This window comes from Mobula birostris, chromosome 7 (assembly GCF_030028105.1).
Source record: "Mobula birostris isolate sMobBir1 chromosome 7, sMobBir1.hap1, whole genome shotgun sequence".
Lineage (NCBI taxonomy): Eukaryota > Metazoa > Chordata > Chondrichthyes > Myliobatiformes > Myliobatidae > Mobula > Mobula birostris.
In genome coordinates this window covers 44467594-44489473 of record NC_092376.1, presented here as the reverse complement: position 1 = coordinate 44489473, position 21880 = coordinate 44467594, and the positions used below count along the sequence as shown (strand labels likewise).

The 21880-nt window shown below is 42.1% G+C and overlaps 1 protein-coding gene across 1 annotated transcript in view; it reads right to left on the bottom strand.

Moving 5' to 3' along the window:
* The window catches only part of sacs (sacsin molecular chaperone), a 118444-nt gene extending 97233 nt beyond the window's left edge, over window positions 1-21211 (bottom strand). The window contains exon 1 of the mRNA XM_072263040.1: window positions 21069-21211. The gene's annotated coding sequence lies outside the window, so the exon portion shown is untranslated. The remainder of the gene's footprint in view (window positions 1-21068) is intronic.
* Window positions 21212-21880: the final 669 nt, after the last annotated feature.

The window sequence follows — 21880 nt, the reverse complement described above, 5'->3', positions numbered from 1 at the left end:
TGTCACACCCAATTTGTGTACCTGCTCATTTCGTGTACTGGGCAACTTCCTTGCCCCATTCAGCTCCACAGAAATATAGTGATAGTTAAGACATCAACAAGGTTATAGTCTATCACTACATTTCGGTGTATAACTAGTACAATAAAACGTACAATACTTAATTTAATAATGTAACAAAGTATTGCACTGTTGCACTCACTAATTATCATAAAATATAATTATCAAGTAAAGAAAAAGAGGGTAATCATGTATTTTACCAATTTAAAAGTAATTACTTACTTACCAAATGCCACAAATGAGAAGTTTCACAATAATTTCCACAAAGGGTCAGGCGTAATATGTGTTCGGGGCTCTGAAGCAACTCTTGTCCTGGTGTCATCTGCTGATCTGTGGTACCGCAGCCATGATGCGACATACGGCTCAGGATTCCACTGAACTAGAGGAGGTCCGTGCAGTTTAACAAACGTAAGTGATGATACATGATTTATGAGAATTCTTGAGCATTGTGTTGTTATTATCAAGCTCATGTGACTGAATCCTCTCTCACACTCAGCAGTACTAATAGGAATAACTTGTGAACAGCTCAGTAATGGGCGTAAATCTTGGGGGATGCGGCATCCACAATCCTCCACATAATCTCTGAAGGCATTTATTACAGAGGAAGAAGAAAGAAAGCTTAAACCTCTTACAGAGAGATGATTTTGCAGCTTCTCCATAATTAGGCCATATTTCAGCAGGCCAATTATCTTTATCAAGGCCACACATTTCATTTAGCAGGGATTTATACATACTTTGAGGTTTAGAAGTTTGAGAACTGTTCAAGGATGTTTGCCATGAACATACAGTACTGGTACCCATTGCAAAGAGCGGAAAAGTGCTCACGCTTGTGTACAGTCGTCCCTCGGTATCTGCAGGGGATTGGTTCCAGGACCCCCGTGGATACCAAAATCTGCAGATGCTCAGGTTCCTTATATAAAATGGCATAGTATTTGCATATAACCTACGCACATCCTCCCGTATACTTTAAATCATCTCTAGATTACTTGTAATACCTAAAACAATGTAAATGCTATGTGAATAGTTTTTATACTGTATTGTTTAGGGAACAATGCTCAAACAACGAGTGCTGGAGAGAGACTGAGGATCTGTGAAATGGCGGGAGGCTACAGCATGGTATGCTGGGAGAACGGGTTGAGCGAGGAGGAATTTCACAAAACAGTCACAGCTCCAGGATTTCACCAAAAACAATCAAATATCCTAATGTTATTAGTGGTATTTTCCCCACCAGCCACGACCCCCTCTCCCCAACTCCCACTTCTGTAAAATTCCCTCCATTTAATATGCGGCCACTGTTAAGTTGGTGGCTTGTTTATTTTGACTCTTTTTTATATAACAGAGGTGGCGGAGCAGCGCTCCAATGAGATCCGGCAGCACTGCACCCCTGGTTATAGGGAGAAATTGGATAAACCTCAGAGCATAAGAGACTGAGAGGTGATCTTGTAGAGATAGATAAAGCAGCAAAGGGTGAATGGACTCAGTATTTCTCCAGAATATGAGAATCAAGAATTGGAAAGCATGGGTTTAACGTGAGTGAGGCAAGATTTAAGAGGAACTTGAGGAGCAACTTCATTTTTTTTTTAAACATAGAAAGGGTGATATCCTTGTGTAATCAACTGCCAGGGGTAGTGGTCAAGATAGGTATGGTATCAACCTTTAAGAAATTGGAGAGGTACATGGAATTGGAAAGGTTTAGAAGGTCATGAGCCAAACACTGGCAAATGAGTCTAGCTTGGATGGAGCATATTGGTCAGGAGGGGTTGAAGGAGCTGGTTCTATACTGTGTACTTCTGACTCTATGTCTCTATGCTAGTTCAAGCTTTTAGTAGCAAAGAGACACAATTGTTATTGCTAAAATGTCAATCTGAACACAATCAGAAGTCTATGAGCCTTTTTTCACTACCAGATAGATCAGGCTGCATCTGTAAGATGAGAAACAGAATTAACATTTTGGGTCAAAGATCGCTTGTCACAAAGAAGCAACTATATTTCAACTGAGATTTCGGGGGTAAAGGAACACCAGCACAAACTTTTGCACTGAGACTGCGAATTTCCTTGGAGACATCCCTACTTCAGTATCTTTTGGAAATTTCACACAAACACATGCACACTGCCACAGTAGAAAAGAGCTCCAGGAGCCTAGATCTAGAATACCACATGGTATTCTCAGAATATTAGATCACAGATTTTCACAAATTAATTATGTCAATCTGTATGCAGAAGTAATGGGCTTGATAGCACTCCGCATAATTGACAGTTCTTCAACCTTTCAAAATTGCCTTTGGCCAGCTCAACATGTTAAGTTTTTGAATGAGTGGAATTAAGTCTGTACCATTCTGAACAGACCCTAGCCACGAGTTTTGCTTTATAGATAACAAATATCTGCCGTTTATAATTACGAATACCTGTATGCTTGATTGTCTAAATTTTTCCAAGCTCCTTGGTTGTCGTAAACAAATGACAATCTCCCCAACATTACTCAATAGTTATTTTGTCAGTAAGCACACAGTATTTCTTCAGTAGATAGAACAGGAAGACCAAAACTTTCTGAAATTAAAACAGAGAATACTGGAAAACACTCAGCACATCAGATAGCGTGGTCCGCAACCTACAAAATTAATGCCATTTCCCTCTCCATAGACACTGCCTGACCTGCTGAGAATTTCCAGAAATTTCTGGTTATATTTCACATTTCTATACGTTTTATGCTTTTGAACTAAAATTTTCCATCCAATCATTGCATAAGAACACAAGTATCTGCATGTGATATGTCTTTTAACAGAAGAACCCTAATAACTTCATTGGATAAAACTAGTGAAGCAGTCTTGTGCCATGGGTTAGAAAAACAGAATAAACCTGAACAACAGAATAGTGTTTCAGATGAGTGGTGGCTGAGAGAACAATTTTCATTTCTTTTGGCGGCAGAAACAGAAGGAAGTCCTTTATCCCGTCACCCCTGCTCCACTATTCGGTTCTTTTACCTCAATGCCATCCTCCTATTTTAACCTCATACCCCTTGTTGTTATTAACATCTACAAATCTATTGACCTCAAAGAGATTTGGGCTAGTTTCATCTTAGATTTGGGACCCCTGGCCTTTACAGAAACATACAGCACAACAGCATGCCATTCATGCCAACTATAAATAGTTTATAATTCAATACATTTTCAGTGCAGTTAGGCAACACACATGTCTGGACTAAACTCAAAGTAGAATAAATGGACTTGGAGGTGTTCTTATAGTCCTGTGTGGAATGAACTGACATTTTCAATCATTCTACACCCTTAATACCTGGTGCTCAACTGCAATAAAACAAGCAGAAACTTCCATGTCCACATTCTTCAATTTAGATGATTTCCTATTCTACAGTTCCCTTCATTTCTTAAATACCTTTCTCAGGTGACCACTTTTCACTCAGGGAACAAACATCTCATCACAGTCCCTACAGCAGAGGTCCCAGCCCCAGACATTTTGTCCATTTTTTAACCTCCCTTCAGAATCTGCCCACTTCAACTCTGTGCACCAACAGTGGAAAGAGTGGCTGCTTTGCACTGTTGATTGATGCCAAACAAGCAGGCAGCTTTGTCCCAAGGAAGGCAGCCCAAATACTTCTGCAGCTGTTCTTAAAGTCATTAACAATGCATGAACTTCACGATCTGGATTTCCTGATCAATTAAACATTGCAGGTTTGAGGATAATTGCCATACCTCAAATTCAGCTCCAGTTATTGGGAACAAGCCAACTGATGGAATCAGGAGTTGACTCAACAACACAAGGGAAGCAAAAGAATGGACTAAAGCTTGCTGCAAAATTCAGTAATTCCTTGCTGAACATCCATATATCATATTTCCTAGGAATGTTTGAAAGATGTTTGTTGGTGACAGCATAGCTAGAAGCTAGCTCAGACACAAGCAGCAGAAATCTGCCTCCATGTTCTTGGAGTCGTCACTACAAGAGGTTTCCATTTCAAGTAGGGTTAAACTCACCTCAATATGTCTTTTACAGTTAGGGTTGCCAACTTTCTCACTCCCAAATAAGGGGCAAAAGTAGCAGTCAAATCCCGGGACACTTCCATTTACCCCAAGAAAGACTACCATGACCATGAACAACAGGAATTCTGCAGATGCTGGAAATTCAAGCAACACACATCAAAGTTGCTGGTGAACGCAGCAGGCCAGGCAGCATCTCTAGGAAGAGGTACAGTCCACGTTTCAGGCCAAGACCCTTTGTCAGGACTAACTGAAGGAAGCGTGAGTAAGAGATTTGAAAGTGGGAGGGGGAGGGGGAGATCCAAAATGATAGGAGAAGACAGGAGGGGGAGGGATGGAGCCAAGAGCTGGACAGGTGATAGGCAAAAGGGATACAAGAGGATCATGGTACAGGAGGTCCGAGAAGAAAGACGGGGGAGGGGGGGGGAACCCAGAGGAAGGGCAAGGGGTATATTCAGAGGGACTTCTCCTATCATTTTGGATCTCCCCCTCCAACTTTCAAATCTCTTACTCACTCTTCCTTCAGTTAGTCCTGACGAAGGGTCTCGGCCTGAAATGTCGACTGTACCTCTTCCTAGAGATGCTGCCTGGCCTGCTGTGTTCACCAGCAACTCTGATGTGTGTTACCATGACCATGAAGCCCTGCGCGGGCTCCTGTGTGCACAAGCGTGACGTGCGTGCACATGCGTGTACGTGCCGATTTTTTTTCCACAAATTGGTTTCGGCTTAATCTTCCCGACTACACTGTACATACGTTATTTCTACTTTATATAGGCTGTGTATCATTCCTGCTTTTACTATATGTTAGTGTTATTTTAGGTTTTATGTGTTATTTGGAATGATTTGGTAGGTTATTTTTTGGGTCTGGGAACGCTCAAAAGTTTTTCCCATATAAATTAGTGGTAATTGCTTCTTCGCTTTACGCCATTTCGGCATGAACGGTTTCATAGAAACGCTCTACCTTAGCGGGGGAAATACGGGACAAGGGCGGTCTCGTATGGGACAAACAAATTTAGCCCAATATACGGGATGTCCCAGCAAATACGGGACAGTTGGCAACCCGATGTTCAAGTTCAACAGCATGTGACAGGGAATGAGGAAAGGTGCAGCTGACTCATATCGTTTCCATGGAGCCCAGTAGCACATGCTTCGCGGCCCGGTGGTTGGGGACCGCTGGCTTAGAAGACTCAGTGAAAATTGATCACATGCATCAGGAAGATCTTCAAAACTCTTACACTGATGATCTATTCATGTTTTCTTAAATCAGCTACAGATCTGCCCAAGAAAATTGCTTACTTTGGGCAGCACTCAGGCCCAGCATGTGGACCTGGTGATTCTGAAATCACAAGTGAGCAAGACCTAATGTTGGAACATAAACAACAAAGGAAATCTATTCGAGGACCTAGGATGACCTGTGCTTTGGTCAGCTGGCATGAGAAGTTCGACTTTAATAGCCACCAAACTGAATACTTATGGAATCAAGCAAAGACTAGTGGCGAAGCTGATAAGCATCCAAATAGCCTGGAGTATAAGTGATATAAAATCATAAGCCTTCAATTTGTTCATCCAGAGGACAATAGGCCAAATGTACAGAGCATCAAATGCATGCATGAGAGACCATGCTCCACTTTCATGGTACCCCAGCCTTTACAGTTGTGCACTCCAGGTATCTGCAGCAAAAAGAACAAACATTTCATTTCTATTAAAAGACAAAGGAAAAAAAATGTGACTCCAACTCAGCGTTTGTATGTTCTCCCTGTGACCGCTTAGGTTCCGCCGATTATTCCGGTTTCCTCCCACATTCCAAAGACGTATGGGTTAGGATCAGTACGTTATGAGCATGCTAAGCTGGCATTGGAAGCAGGGAGATACTTGTGAGCTGCGCAGAGCATATTTTCAAACTGTGCTGGTCATTGACACAAATGGCACATTTCACTGTAAGTTTCAATGTGCATGCAAGAAATAAAGTTGATTTTTATCTTTTACCTTTCTCTCTGCCTTTGCTTCCTGATACAATCATCTGGAGGCTACAGTTATACAAGGTGCAGACTGCCACTGTACACAGAGGTCTTACTGCTTAAGATGGTTGGCAGGATCATGGAGTACTGCAACAGTCTGCACCACATCCATCTTCCTGGAAATTCCTTCTGAAAAGGCAAGTAATGGTATGGTGTAAATTTTAAATCATTTATCAAAGATATTGAGAGGGAGAAGCTGAAGTCGTATGTATTAGTATTACAGTGGAGAAAGGGAAATTACAGAAGCTTGAGAGAGGAGCTGGCCAAAATTGAATGAAAGGGGACACTAGCAGGGATAACTGCAGAACAGCAGTGGCTGAAGTTTCTGGGAGATGCAGGACAGATACGTGCAACGAAGAAGAATTATAAAGGCAGGAGGACTCAACCATGTCTGACAACAGAAGTCAAAAACAACATAAGTGCAAAAGAGAAGGCATACAACAGAACAAAAATTAGTGGGAAGTTAAGAGGATTGGAAAGCTTTTAAAAATGAAAAAAGCTACTGTACTAGAAAAGCTATAATGATGGAAAAGATGAAATATGAAGGTAAGCTAGCCAATAATATCAAAGAGGATACCAAATTTTTTTTCAGATATATGAACAGTAAAACAGGAGGAGTAGATATCGGATCACTGGAAAATTATGCTGGTGAGGTAGCTTTGGGAAACAAGGAAATGGCAGATGCACTGAATAAGTATCTTGCATCAGTGTTCACTATGAAAGACACTATCGTATGCCAGATGTTCGAAAGTGTCAGTTGCTATTACTATGGAAAAGGAGCTTGGGAAGCTTAAAGGTCTGAAGGTGGTTAAGTCCCCTAGACCAGATGAACAACACTCCATGGTTCTGAAAGAGGTAGCTGAAGAGATTGTGGAGGCGTTAGTAATGATATTTCAAGATTCACTAGATTCTGGCATGATTCTGGAGGACTGAAAAACTGCAAATGTCACTCCACTCTTCAAAAAATGAAGAAAGACAGAAGGAGGAAAATTTTACGCCATTAGCCTGACCCAAATGGTTGAGAAGGTGTTTGAGTCAATTACTAAGGATGAGGTCCCAGGGTACTTGGAGGCACATGATAAAATAGGCCAAAGTCAGCATGATTTTCTAAAGGGAAAATTTTGCCAGAAAACATTCTTGGAATTCTTTGAAGAAATAACAAGTTGGATATACAAGGGAGAATTGGTGGATGTTGTGTACTTGGGTTTTCAGAAGGCATTAGACAAGGTGCCACACATAAGGCTGCTTAGCAAGGTCAGAGCCCATGGTGTTACGGGAAAAATACTAACGTGCATAGAGGAATGGCAGATTGGCAGGAGGCAAAGAGTGGGAATAAAGGTTGCCTTTTCTGATTGGCTGCCAGTGACTAGTGTGTTCCACAGGGATTGATGTTGGGACCACTTCTTTTTACATTGTATTATGTAGATAGAAGGAGGGGCAGGTAGTGTTGAGGAACCAAGGAGGCTGCAGAAGGAGATTAGGAGGATGGGCAAACAAGTGGCAGATGGAATACAGTGCCCGGAAATGTATGGTCATGTACTTTGGTAGAAGGAATAAAAGCATAAACTATTTTCTAAATGGGAAGACAATTCAAAAATCAGACGTGCAAAGGGATTGGGAGTACTCATGCAGGATTCCCTAAAGTTTAACTTGCAGGTAGAGTCAGTGTTAGGAAGACAAATGCAATGTTAACATTCATTTTGAGAGGACTAGAATAGAGAGGACTAGAAGGATGTAATGCTGAGGTTTTATAAGGCATTGAGCAGCCTTTCTTGGAGTATTGTGAGCAGTTTTGGAACCCGTATCTAGGAAACGATGTGCAGACATTGAGAGGGTTCAGAGGAGGTTCATGAGAATGATTCTGGGAATGAAAAGCTGAACAACACCTTATATTCCAAATGGGTAGCCTCCAACCTGATGGCATGAACACTGATTTCTCAAACTTCTGGTAATTGACCACCCCCCCCCCACCTTCACCATTTCCCACTCCCATTTCCCTCGCTCACCCTATCTCCTTACCTGACCATCACCTCTCTCTGCTGCTCCTCCCCTTCTCTTTCTTCCATGCCTTCTGTCCTCTATCAGATGCCTTCTTGTCCAGCTCTTTATCTCTTTCACCAATCTACTTCCCAGTTCTTTACTTCACCCCTCCCCCTCTCCCAGTTTCACCTATCACCTACTACCTTGTACTTCTTCTTCCCCTCCCCCCACCTTCTCACTCTGACTTCTCAACTCTTTTTTTACCCCAGTCATTGACTGTTTACTCTTTTCCATAGATGCCGCCTGGCCTGCTGAGTTCCTCCAGAATTTTGTGTGCATTACTTTGATTTCCAGCGTCTGTAGATTTTCTCTTAGATGTCATGTGAGGAGTGTTTCACTGCTGTGGGCCTGTACTTGCTGGAATTTAGAAGAATGAGAGGGAACCTCATTGAAACCCTATTGAATATTGAAAGATCTAGATTGAGTGGACGTGGAGAGGACGCTTCCTATAATGGGAGAGTCTAGAACCAGAGGGCACAACCTCAGAATAGGTTCTATTTAGAACAGAGATGAGGAGAATTTTTTTTTTTTTTTTTAAATGAGGGGGTGGTGAATCTGTGGAAAGCATTGGCCGTGAAGGTCAGGTCATTAAGTGCATTTAAGATGGAGGTTGATAGATTCTTGATAAGTCAGGGTGTGAAAGGTTACGGGGAGAAGGCAGAATAATGGTGTTGAGAGGGAAATTGATCAGCCGATCTCAAATGGCGGAGCAGACTCGGTGTACCAAATGGCCTAATTCTGCGCCTACGTCTTATGTCTTAAATAAAGGGGAATGGGGAAGGGACTGAGTCAGGCTCAGGGATTAGCAATGATCTTAATAAACAGTTGAACAATCTCAAGGGATTCAAAGGCTTCCTTTTGTCATTTAGAGTTTTTCCAGAATCTAAGCAAAGTCCTGTGCTACTATGAGCTGCTTTGGGCACTGGCATGACCACAATATTCCAAGATTTCACATTTCTTACGTATTTGGTTCACGCTCACTTACATCGTACGACATGGGGTTGCTGGCATTTCAGACTCAAGTGGAATAGAAACATAGAAACATAGAAAATAGGTGCAGGAGTAGGCCATTCAGCCCTACAAGCCTGCACCGCCATTTATTATGATCATGGCTGATCATCCAACTCAGAACACCGCCCCAGCCTTCCCTCCATACCCCCTGATCCCCGTAGCCACAAGGGCCATATCTAACTCCCTGTTAAATATAGCCAATGAACTGGCCTCAACTGTTTCCTGTGGCAGAGAATTCCACAGATTCACCACTCTCTGTGTGAAGAAGTTTTTCCTAATCTCGGTCCTAAAAGGATTCCCCTCTATCCTCAAACTGTGACCCCTCGTTCTGGACTTCCCCAACATCGGGAACAATCTTCCTGCATCTAGCCTGTCCAATCCCTTTAGGATCTTATACGTTTCAATCAGATCCCCCCCTCAATCTTCTAAATTCCAACGAGTATAAGCCCAGTTCATCCAGTCTTTCTTCATATGAAAGTCCTGCCATCCCAGGAATCAATCTGGTGAACCTTCTCTGTACTCCCTCTATGGCAAGGATGTCTTTCCTCAGATTAGGGGACCAAAACTGCACACAATACTCCAGGTGTGGTCTCACCAAGGCCTTGTACAACTGCAGTAGTACCTCCCTGCTCCTGTACTCAAATCCTCTCGCTATAAATGCCAGCATACCATTCGCCTTTTTCACCGCCTGCTGTACCTGCATGCCCACTTTCAATGACTGGTGTATAATGACACCCAGGTCTCGTTGCACCTCCCCTTTTCCTAATCGGCCACCATTCAGATAATAATCTGTTTTCCTATTTTTGCCACCAAAGTGGATAACTTCACATTTATCCACATTAAATTGCATCTGCCATGAATTTGCCCACTCACCCAACCTATCCAAGTCCTGCATCCTCTTAGCATCCTCCTCACAGCTAACACTGCCACCCAGCTTCGTGTCATCCGCAAACTTGGAGATGCTGCATTTAATTCCCTCATCCAAGTCATTAATATATATTGTAAACAACTGAGGTCCCAGCACTGAGCCTTGCGGTACCCCACTAGTCACCGCCTGCCATTCTGAAAAGGTCCCGTTTATTCCCACTCTTTGCTTCCTGTCTGCTAACCAACTCTCCACCCACACCAATACCTTACCCCCAATACCGTGTGCTTTAAGTTTGCACACTAATCTCCTGTGTGGGACCTTGTCAAAAGCCTTCTGAAAATCCAAATATACCACATCCACTGGTTCTCCCCTATCCACTCTACTGGTTACATCCTCAAAAAATTCTATGAGATTCGTCAGACATGATTTTCCTTTCACAAATCCATGCTGACTTTGTCCGATCATTTATCTCATGCACAAAACCACACTGAATTGTTTGGCTAGAGGCAGAGAGTGGCTTACTTGTGCTATGAGGTAGACAGCGGAAATGTATGAGCAATTTTACTCTTGCTAAATACTTTTATTGTCAGGGAGCACACCACATTCATGTTTACCTTCTCAATGCACAATTAAGACTTTATCAGGCTTGCTCACAGATCTGACATACAAAATACATCATCCATATAAAATCACATAACCTTGAAATTCTGATGGTATAGTGGTTGGTTTATTTTGTACTAAGTGCGTGAAGCGCAAAATCAATTGCTAAATGCAATCAGCATATGCATTCATGCATGAAACTGAATCAATGGCTTCCAGGCACACGTGTCCATCCATGAAGTTATTAGACACACAGTGCTTACATCAACTGAAGTAAAGCGGCATCTACTGCAACATGAATTGAAATTCATGACAAAGGAACTGTATTGATTTTAAAACACCAGAAAGTCTGCAGATGCTGGAAAACCAAAGCAACACACACAAAATGCTGGTATTGATCTTGACCAAGAAAGCATGTCAGAACAAGAGGAGAACCACCAGCTTAAAATTTAATTAAAGGTGTGTGAAGTAACCACCATGGAGTAGGGCCTTTACCAGAACACAAACCTCTGCTGATATTATGTCACATTAGGCATTGAAGGAGCTGAGTACCTATTACTCCAGTCCACCCTGTTACTCTGTAATAGCTTCTCCAATTTAGCCTGTCAGTTTTGACAAATGTTCCCACTATGAACTGGTATGTTTTGTAACTCCAAAACATAAAAACTGATTGAAAGCAAAAGCGTGGAGTCAGAATGTGAGTCTAACTTCATTTTTACTTTAACTGAGGTGTGCACGTATGATGTGGTAGTGCCATGACATATGCAATTCACTTATTTTTACATATAATCCGTAATGAATTTAAATAAAAAAGAATGCTTAATCAAACAATACATTGTAAACATTACTCAAATACTACTGAAATATTAAATATACAATATGAACAAGGTTCAAAGCTCAATGTAAATTTATTATCAACCTACGTATACGTCATCATACTACCTTGAGATTCATTTTCTTGCAGGCATTTCCAGGAAAATAAAGAAATACAATAGAATTTTATGAAAAACCATACTAACACAGTCTGACAAACAACCAATGTTCAAAAGAGAACAAATTGTGCAAATAATAAATAAAGTCAGTAAAAACAGTGGATTCTGATTAATTGGGCATTGGTTAATCAGGGCAGCGCTTATTTGGGACAACGCTTCCAGAACAAAACTGATCAAGGAAACAGATGGAATTTCTTTCATTTATATAGAACACTATGCTGCTTAATTGGGGCAGGAGACTGTTGCCGAGCAGTTTCTAACTAGCACAGTACTTAAGATCACAAGACCAGAATAATCAAGAACTTATCATGCTCCAGTTTAAATACACTCAATGGCCTGGCCTCCATAGCTACCTGTGGCAACAAATTCCACAAATTTTCCACCTGCTGGCTAAATGAATTACTATTCAACTCCATTCTAAATTATCATCCCTCTATTCTGAGGCTGTGCCCTCTGGTTTTAGACTCCACCACTATAGAAAGCATCCTCCTTACACCAACTCTATCTCGGCCTTTCTCTTTCTTCTTCTAAGAATGAGATCTCCCCTCATTCTTCTAAATTCCAGCAAGTACAGGCCCAGAGCCATCAAATGCTACTCATATGATAAACCTTTCATTCCTGTGATCATTCTTGTGAACCTCCTCTGAACCCTCTCCGAGGTCAGCGCAAGGGTTACGGTATGGGGAAACGTCTGGCAGCCCTTGGGCTATATTCCTTAGAGTTCAGGAGAATGAGGAGGGCATCTCATAGAAACATTCCAAATGTTAGAAGGCCTGAACAGATTAGATAAGGCAAAGTTATTTCCCATGGTAGGGCATGACTTCAGGATTGAAGGACGTCCATATAGAACAGGAGTCCCCAATAGGGTTGCCAACTGTCCCGTATTAGCCAGGACATCCCGTATATTGGGTTAAATTGGTTTGTCCCATACAGGACCGCCCTTATCCTGTATTTCCCCCCACAAAGGTAGAGCATTCCTATGAAATCGTTCATAAACTGAAATGGCGTAAAGCGAAGAAGCAATTACCATTAATTTATATGGGAAAAATTTTTCAGCATTCCCAGACCCAAAAAGTAACCTACCAAATCATATCAAATAACACATAAAACCTAAGTTAACAGTTACATATAGTAAAAGCAGAATCGAGAAGATTAAGTCAAAACCAATTTGTAGAAAAAAAAATCGGCACGTACACACATGCACACATCACGCATGCGCACACAGGTGCCCAGGCAAGGCTTCATGATCATGGTAGTCTTTCTCGGGGTAAACACAAGTGTCCCATATTTGACTGCTACTTTTGTCCCTTATTTGGGAGTGAGAAAGTTGGCAACCCTAGTCCCCAACCTTCTTTTCACCGCAGACCAGTTTAATATTGACAATATTCTTGCGGACCGGCCAACGGCGGATGGGGGGTGTTGGGGGTGTTCAAGTTCAACAGAGCATGAGAGGGAATGATGAAAGGTGCAGCTGACTCATATCGTTTCATATTGCCAAATCATATTGTTTCCTCGCGGCCCAGTAACACATGCTTTGCGGCCCGATTGTTGGGGACCACTGGTTGAGAGCAGAGATGCAGAGAAATTACTTCAGTCAGAGGGTGGTAAATCTGTGAATTTGTTACCATAAGCAGCTGTGGAGGCCGAGTCATTAGGTGTATTTAAGGCAGAGATAGATAGTTTCTTGATTATCCAGGGCATCAAAGGGTATGGGGAGAAGGTAACGGAGTGGGGATGACTGGAAGCATTGGATTAGCCCATGATTGAATGGCTGAGCAGACCCGATGGGCCAAATAACCTACTTCTGCTCCTATATTTTCAGGTCTTATGCTTTCTTAGTTTCCAAGTGAGGCCTTACCCAGTGCCTCATAAAGCCTCAGCATTACGTTCTTTGTTTTACGTTTTAGTCCTCTCAAAATGAATGCTAACACTTCATTTGTCTTCCTCACAGCGACTAAGCCCGCAAGTTAACCTTTAGAGAAACCGACATGAGGACTTCCAAGTCCCTTTGCACCTGGATTTTTGAATTTTCTCCGTTTAGAAAATCGTGTAAACTTGTATTCCTTCTACCAAAGTGCATGACAATACATTTTCTGACACTCTACTCCACCTGCCACTTCTTCGCCCATTCTCCTAATCTGTCTATGTCCCTCCACACTCTCCCTACTTCCTCAACACGACCCGTTCTCCACCTATCTTCATATCATCCGCAAACTTGGCCACAATCCATCAATTTCAAATCAAAATCATTGATCTATTAACGTCAAAAGAAGCGGCCCCAACACAAACCCCTGCGGAACACCACTAGTCACTGGCAACCAACCAGAAAAGGCTTCCTTTATTCCCACTATTTACCTCCTGACAATCAACCAATGTTCTATCTATTCTAGAAATTTCCTATAATACTATGGGCTCTTACCTTGTTAAGCAGATTTGTCAGGCAAGATTTTCACTTCAGGAAACCGTGCTATTTTATCATGTGCCTCCAAGTACTACGAGACCTCATCCTTAACAATCAACTCCAACATCTTCCGACCCACTGAAGTCAGGCTAACTGGCCTATAATTTCCTTTCTTCTGCCTCTCTTGAAGAGTGAAGTGACATTTACAATTTTCCAGTCCTCCAGAACCATGCCAGAATCTATTGATTCTTGAAAGATCATTACTAATGTCTCCACAATCTCTTCAGCTACCTCCTTCAGAACCCTGGGGTGTAGTCCATCTAGTTAAGGTGACTTATCTACCTTCAGAGCTTTTCAGCTTCTCAGGCACCTTCACCCTAGCAATAGCAGTTACACTCACTTCTTCCCCTACACTCTCAAACTTCTGGCATACAGCTAATGTCTTCTAAAGGGAAGATGGATACAAAATACTTCAGATGGTTTCCCCCGCCATCCGAAGGTAGAGCATTCCTATGAAACAGTTCGTAAGCCGGAATGTCGTAAGCGAAGAAGCAATTACCATTTATTTATTTGGGAAAATATTGTGAGCGTTTGCAGACCCAAAAATAACCTACCAAATCATGCCAAATAACACATAAAACCTAAAATAATAGTGACATATAGTAAAAGCAGGAATGATATGATAAATACACAGCCCATATAAAGTAGAAATACTTTTCCACAATCATTGCCTGAACTGTTCTCCGTAGCGAAAATCTCACACAAGCGCTCTCAGCAGAAACACTCTCTCCAGTAACCTTTAAACTATGAAGCTGCCAAATCATACCAAATAACACGTAAAAATACACAGCCTATATAAAGTAGAAATAATGTATGTACAGTGTAATATCACTTACCAGAATCCGGAAAGCGCCGAGCACACTGATGATGGTGTGTTAGGCTGAGTCGTTGGAGGTTGGGGTGGTGCAGTGGCCCCCACCCTCCGGGCAGCGAACCGATACCAATCCGCGAAGCATGCAGGGGTGCAGCGGTAGCCAGGAGACACACAGCACCTTTTAAGAAAAAAGCCAAAATAAACAAGCTAATTAATTAGGTGCTGCCCGGCACTTAATTGTCAGCCCAGATCAGATGTGATTGCCGATTGCATCGCTTCTGATCTGGGCCAACAATTACGTACCCGGCAGCACCTAATTAATTAGCATGTTTATTTCGGCTTTTTTCTTAAAGATGTGCTGTGTGCCTCCCAGCTACCACTGCATTCTCCGCGAATCGGTATCTGTCTGCAGCCTGGGGATTGGGGTGGTGGGACACTGGGGTGTCATCTCATCATTGTCTGTTCCCATTAGGGCAGGCAGCTCATCTTCTCCTTTAACTGCCTGCCTCGATTTCGAAGGTCGAGGCTCATCGTCTGCTGTGGAAGGCTTGAAAAACGGCAGTACTGTATGCTTGACTGCTGAGTCTCGCGAATTTTTCTACCATACAGTTCTTTGTAAGGACTCAAACCATCTTACAAATATGCCGTAAACTGACGTACCATTTCAAAATTAAAGTCGTACTTCATCATTACTCATTCGGTTTTGACTGTTATCCTTTACTCTTCCAATTGCATCAGCTCTTCATCTATCAGTTCTTGGTCATGAAATGCCAAAACCTCTTCAACATCATCTTCGTCAACTTCCACAAGCCAAACTCACTTTGTCCTTACTTCGTTCACCACGATTGAAATGCTTAATTATGTCTAGTTTTATGCTGTGTAACACTCTTACGAGCTCTTTCAGGCTTTTCCGATACCTTAGAACTCATCTTGCTAACGGCTGCTCACAGGCACGTGTTTAAGCAATGCCGACTAGAATGCAGTTCCGAATCTGGTGGAGAGTGGCTGCTCAGGGCGCGCGCTACTTTTTTTTTTAAACCACGCGCTGCCTTTTTTTCGTGTGCTGCTTTTTCTGCGCGCTGCCTTTTTTCGTAACAGTGAAAACACCTTCTGTTAGCAAAAACAGGGAACTAATGTAGGTCTTTTTGTAACAGTGAGGTTTCATAAAGCGAATGTTCGAAAAGTAGGGGACACCTGTATTTAGTTTGTCTGCCATTTCCTTGACCCCATTACTACTTCTCCAACATCATTCTGCAGTATCATTTTCCAGCAGTCCACTATCTACTCTCACTCCTCTTTTACTCTTTACATATCTGAAAACACATTTGATATACTCTTAGATATTATTGGCTAGCTTACTTTGATATTTCATCCTTTCCACCCATTACTTTTTAGTTGCCTTCTGTTGGGTCTTAAAAGTTTCCTAACTTCCCACTAATTTTTTCTCTATTATATACCTTCGCTTTTGCTTCTATGTCATTGGACTTCCCTTATCAGTCATGGCTGCATCATTCTGCCTTTAGAATAATCCTTCTTTGTGATGTAACTATACTGCATCTTCTGAATTTCTCCCACAAACTCCAGCCATTGCTGTTCTAACATCATCTCTGCAAGTATCCCTTTCCAATCAACTTTGGCCAGCTCCTCTCTCAAGCTTCTGTAATTCCCTTTACTCCACTGTAATACTAATACATCTGACTTTAGTTTCTCCTTCTCAAATTGCAGAGTGAAATCTATCATATTATGATCACTGCCTCCTAAGGACTTCTTTACTTTAAACTCCCAATCAATTTGGTCACACGCACTTATGTGGCTGTAAGACACTACATTGTGCTTAGAGCAAACAGTTTTTAAATAGCATCAGTTGCGTGCTTAGGTTCAAAACACAGTGATTTTTGCCACTGCTAGTTGGTGTGTAATAAACAATAAGACAATTCAGAACTGTTTTGCTCACTGCGGTTTCAAGCATTCAAGCTTGGAGGTGCCAGAAAGAGCCAGGAGCGAAAATGAAATGATTATCACAACTTCATTAGCTCATTCTTCTTGGGTGCTGCTATGATTGACACATGTGCTTGAAGCAAGTGAATACCTCAGACTGCCAAAGTGAAAGGTTGAAAATGTCAGTAAACAATCCAACCATACTGGCATACAAGTGCAGTTGTGCACAATTGCAACCGGAACACATTTGTGTCTGAGCTCCCAGGCAATCTGCTGCATTCGCCAGAAATTCAACAATTGCTAAAAGAATTCAGCTGCTGCTTTTTCTGTGATATTTCTTCCTAATATTTAACCAAGTGTTCATTTTTAGGAATTAGCAGAGAGAAAAAATACCAGCAAGAACCTCTGCCATTGCTCCAGTTTCTCTTCACCTTTTTTTTAATTAGACAATTTGATTTGCATCTCAGCACTAGGTGTTTCAATTAGTTTCAGTTATGGGCAGCATACAAAGCAAAATGTTGAACATGACTCAAGCAAAGAATTAGAGAAGATGATCTCAGCAATTGCATAGATTTGTTCTCAGGAGCTTATCTCAAGTGTACACATAAAACTAAGAATGCAATCCTAACCAGAGTCAGAATGGTTGAATCCTGGTCAGTGGGATTGGGTCAATGGCCAGGATAGAGGAGTTGCTGGTATGATCAAAGACAATATAAAATATACACTCCAGATGCAAGGCCTTGCCCATCACTCAGCCAGTGATATGAAACGGCACTAGCCAGCAGTGAATGCTGGCACAGAGTCAGAGTCACACAGCACAGAAAAGGGCCCCAAGGCAAGGTTACAACTAATTTCTCTTTCCATTTGAAAATAGCTTTGATGAGAGAAGAACTGTAAGTTTTTCAGGAATACTTACAACCAAAGCATACGTATTTATCTGGAGTACTGCATGACTATCCAAGTCAAAGCCGCAAAGGTTGGAGAGACTCCCTTTACACGTTCAACCGTAAATGGATAACTGGCGTACAAGTCCAGTTGTACACATAGACATACAATTGCAACTCAAATGCGTGTGTCTGAGCTCCCAAACAAACTGCTGCATTCACCAAAACATTTGACAATTACTAAAGGAATTCTGCTCCTGCTTTTTGTGATATTTCTTCTCAATATTTAACCATGTGTTCATTTTTAGCAAATTAGCAGAGAGAAAAAAATATACTAGTAAAAATCTCTGACATTGCTCAAGTTTCTCTTCACTTTTTTTAAAAATTAGACATTTTGATTTGCATCTCAGCAATCAGTGTTTCAATTAGATTCAGTCATGGGCAGCACACAAAGCAAAATGTTGAACATGACTCAAGCATTTATTATTGCACAGCATTTTAGCTATAACATCATTTTCAAAAGTAAAACACTGAATCTAAGTATGAAGAAGAACCAACTGTTCATTTCAGTCACGGCTCTTCTTAAAATTGAGTCAGTAAGATGTCATTTTCCTCCCACCCACATGAGCACAGTGGCTTTTCCTAGTTTACTCTTATTAAGCTCTGAGTTCCAGGTTATTTAAGTAAACTCCAATTCCTTTAACTTTTGAACCAACAGTGGGCACTGCAAAACAGGAAATTATTGCATGAAGGATTTTAAATAGCGAATCAACATCACAACAGATAGCACAAGATTTCATTATTTATGGAATATTATGTTCTTTGTGTGAACATCACTACAGAGATTTCTGCTTTTATAATTTGCAAGAGATAAATGAATTAGTAAAATTCAAGGTATCTTAACTTCCATTCATAATTTCTTAGTTCCACTTAATAGTATGTATTGATATTTTCAAAGTTCAAAGTAATTTATTATCAGTGTACATATATGTCACTATATACAACCCTGAGATGCAGTTTCTTGCAGGGATATTCAGTAAGTCGAAGAACCACAATAGAATCAATGAAAAACCACACCCAACAGAAGAGACAAACTACCAAACAGCAAAAGCCAATGACTTGTGCAGATACAAAAGAATAAATAAATAAAGCAGCTATAAATATTGACAACATAAGATGAAGAGTCATTGAAAGTGAGTCCATAGTTTGTGGGAAAAGATCGGTGACTGGGCAAGTGAAGTTATCTCCCACTGGTTCAAGGGTGTGATGGTAGAGGAGCAGTAGCTGAACCCAAGTCCTGAGGCTCCTACGTCTTGTCACCATCACCTGGGTGGTGGGAGTCCCTAATGATGGACACTGCTTTCCTGCTATTGTGCTCCAGTGTAGATGTGCTCAATGGTGGGGACGTCGTCTTTATCCATGATGGAGTGGGCTATATCCACTAACTTTTGCAGGATTTTCCATTCAAGAACATTGGTGTTTCCATACCATGCTTAATGCAGCCAGTAAATATATTCTCCGCCACACATCTATAGAAGTTTGTCAAAGTTTTAGATGCCATGTTGAATCTCTGCAATCTCCTAAGTAGAAGCACTGCCATGCTTTCTTTGCAATTGCACTTGCGTGCTGGGCCCAGGACAGGTCCTCTGAAATGATAACACCAAGGAAGTTAAAGTTGCTGACCCTCTTCATCTCTGATTCCCCCCCACCCCATGAGGACTGGCTCCTAGACGTCTTCTTTCCTCCTCCTGAAGTCAATAATCAGCTCTTTAGTCTCACTGACATTGAGTGGAAGCTTGTTGATGTAGCACCACTCAGCCAGGCTTTCAACCTCTCTCCTATAGTATATGCTGACTCGTCACCATCTTTGACTCGGCCAACAATTGTGGTGTCGTCAGCAAACTTAAATATGGCATTAGAGCTGTGCTTAGTTTCGCAGACATAAGTGTAAAGTGAGTAGAGCAGGGGCTAAGCACACAGCCTTGTGGTGCACCTGTGCTGATGAAGATTATGGAGGAGATGTCGTTACCAGTATGAACTGACTGGGGTCTGCAAGTGAGGAAATCGAGGATCCAGTTGCACAAGGAGGTATTGAGGCCAAGGTCTTGAAGCTTATTGATTAGTTTTGAGGGGATGATATTATTGAATGTTATGCTGTAGTCAATAAAGAACATTCTGATGTAGGCATCTTTACTGTCCAGCTGTTCTAGAGTTGAGTGAAGAGACAATGAAATGGCATCTTCCGTGGACCTGTTCTCAAACAGGAGTTGATGTGTTTCATCACCAACTTCTCAGAAGATTTCATCACTGTGGATGCTACTGGATAATAGGTATTGAGGGAGGCTACCACGTTCTTCTTAGGCTTTGGTACAATTGAAGCTTGCTTGAAGCAGCTGGGTACCTCAGATTGCCCAAGCAAGAGGTTAAAGATATGGATGAACACTCCAGCCAGTTGATCAGCACAGGTCTTTAGTACTAGGCCAGTTAACTCATCTGGGCCAGAATCTTTCTGAGGGTTCAGCCTCCTGAATAATGCTCTCACGACGGCTTCAGAGACTGAAGAAACGGGGTCCTTGGGGGCTGTGGGAGTGTCCCTCCATGTTTTGACGGTCAAAACGAACAAAGAACGAATGAGCTCATCCGGATGCGAGGCCCTGTTGTCACTTGTGTTGCTTGATTTTACTTAAGAGGTAATATCATTCAAACCCTGCCACAGCTGTGGAGCATCCTTCATTAATTCAAATTTATTGCGATGTTTTCAGATTATTCTGAAAGAAACTGTGATTTTACTGGTCACATTCAAATTATCAAATAAAATACTCGCACTTCAAGGTCGGTCTGATTGATTTGCTTACAACTTCAGAGACAAATCGGGTCTCTGCTTTCAGTAAAGCCAAACTACTTACCATTAAAACAGGAAGGAAATATATAATTTACGTTTTGTAAGGATACTACTAATATGCCAGCTTCTTAACTGACTACTATCTATCAGCTAATATTTACACCCACGCCTTAAGTACACTGCAGCACCCCCGTAGTCAAATCTTTCACCGGGGCTGCCTGCAGTTTATTGCTGCGCATTACAGCTGTCATCGGAAACTGGTGTGGCCCACCCCCACCGCCACACCCACGGCCGGGGGAACCATCTGGAGGACCCCAAGCAGAATCTACTTTGAGGCCGTGCTCGTAAAGCCGCAGAGACTGGGAGCTCACGGCAAGGAGACAATAAAAATGCTGCCTCTGAGCACCGACTGGGACTGCAGGGAGCCTGTCACATCCACCGCTGCTTCATCGTACAGATTTTCCCGGTGGATGCAGCTATTGCTTTAAACACAAATACCCCTTTGCTCGTGCTGTCCATTCACTCAGCGGACGATGCTAAAAGACAATACTTACTGTCAGCCCCCAAGTCTCTGCCCTCGATGGTATCTGTAACTGTCTCTTCCTTTAATCACAGATAATGAAGTGATGATACAATTCAGATCTGCACAGCGGGACGACCGGACGTCGGTGCTGTGGCAGCATGCGGTTAATGTCCCTGTGAAACTAATCGTTGCAAGTCTTTCCAATGCGGCAGCCAAGGCTGCACACACATTCTAGCTGCCCACTGCACCAACACTGGCCCCGCGCTCACCAACACCAACATACCGCACTGCGCAGGCGTTTACCTCATTTTAAAGGGTCACCGGGCTTTTTCATGACGGGTAACACTTTTCCTCAACCAACATCGACAGAAATTGCTGTCGAATGAAAATCGTTGTGCCCGTTACTTTGGGAGCATCTTATTTTTTTGACAAAGATATTCTCTGATCCTTTAAGTCTATCACGTCACTCGTGAAATCCAGGGAGCAAAATATAGTATTTCTTACCTGTGAAATGTTCACCTGTCAGCACCTACACATTGCGCTTTTCAGTGTGAGTTCCGAATCACTATTCAAAGCACCGCAATTTGCACCCTTCACAAATAGCGGTGTAAAAATGGCGTTGGCTGGGAGATCAGGCTTTCCAAGGACACCTTGAATAACTCCATTGCTCTTCTTCAGAACGGTGCCGTTTGCTCTTTCACGTCCAGCTGCGGGGCCCTTGGCTTCACATGTCATCTGACCGGTAGCACCCCGAGCAATTAAACAGTTAGTTGGTACTGCAATGTTAGTTGGTCGACCAAGATGTTTGAGCCCATATTTTCCAGTATTGAACTTAAAACATTT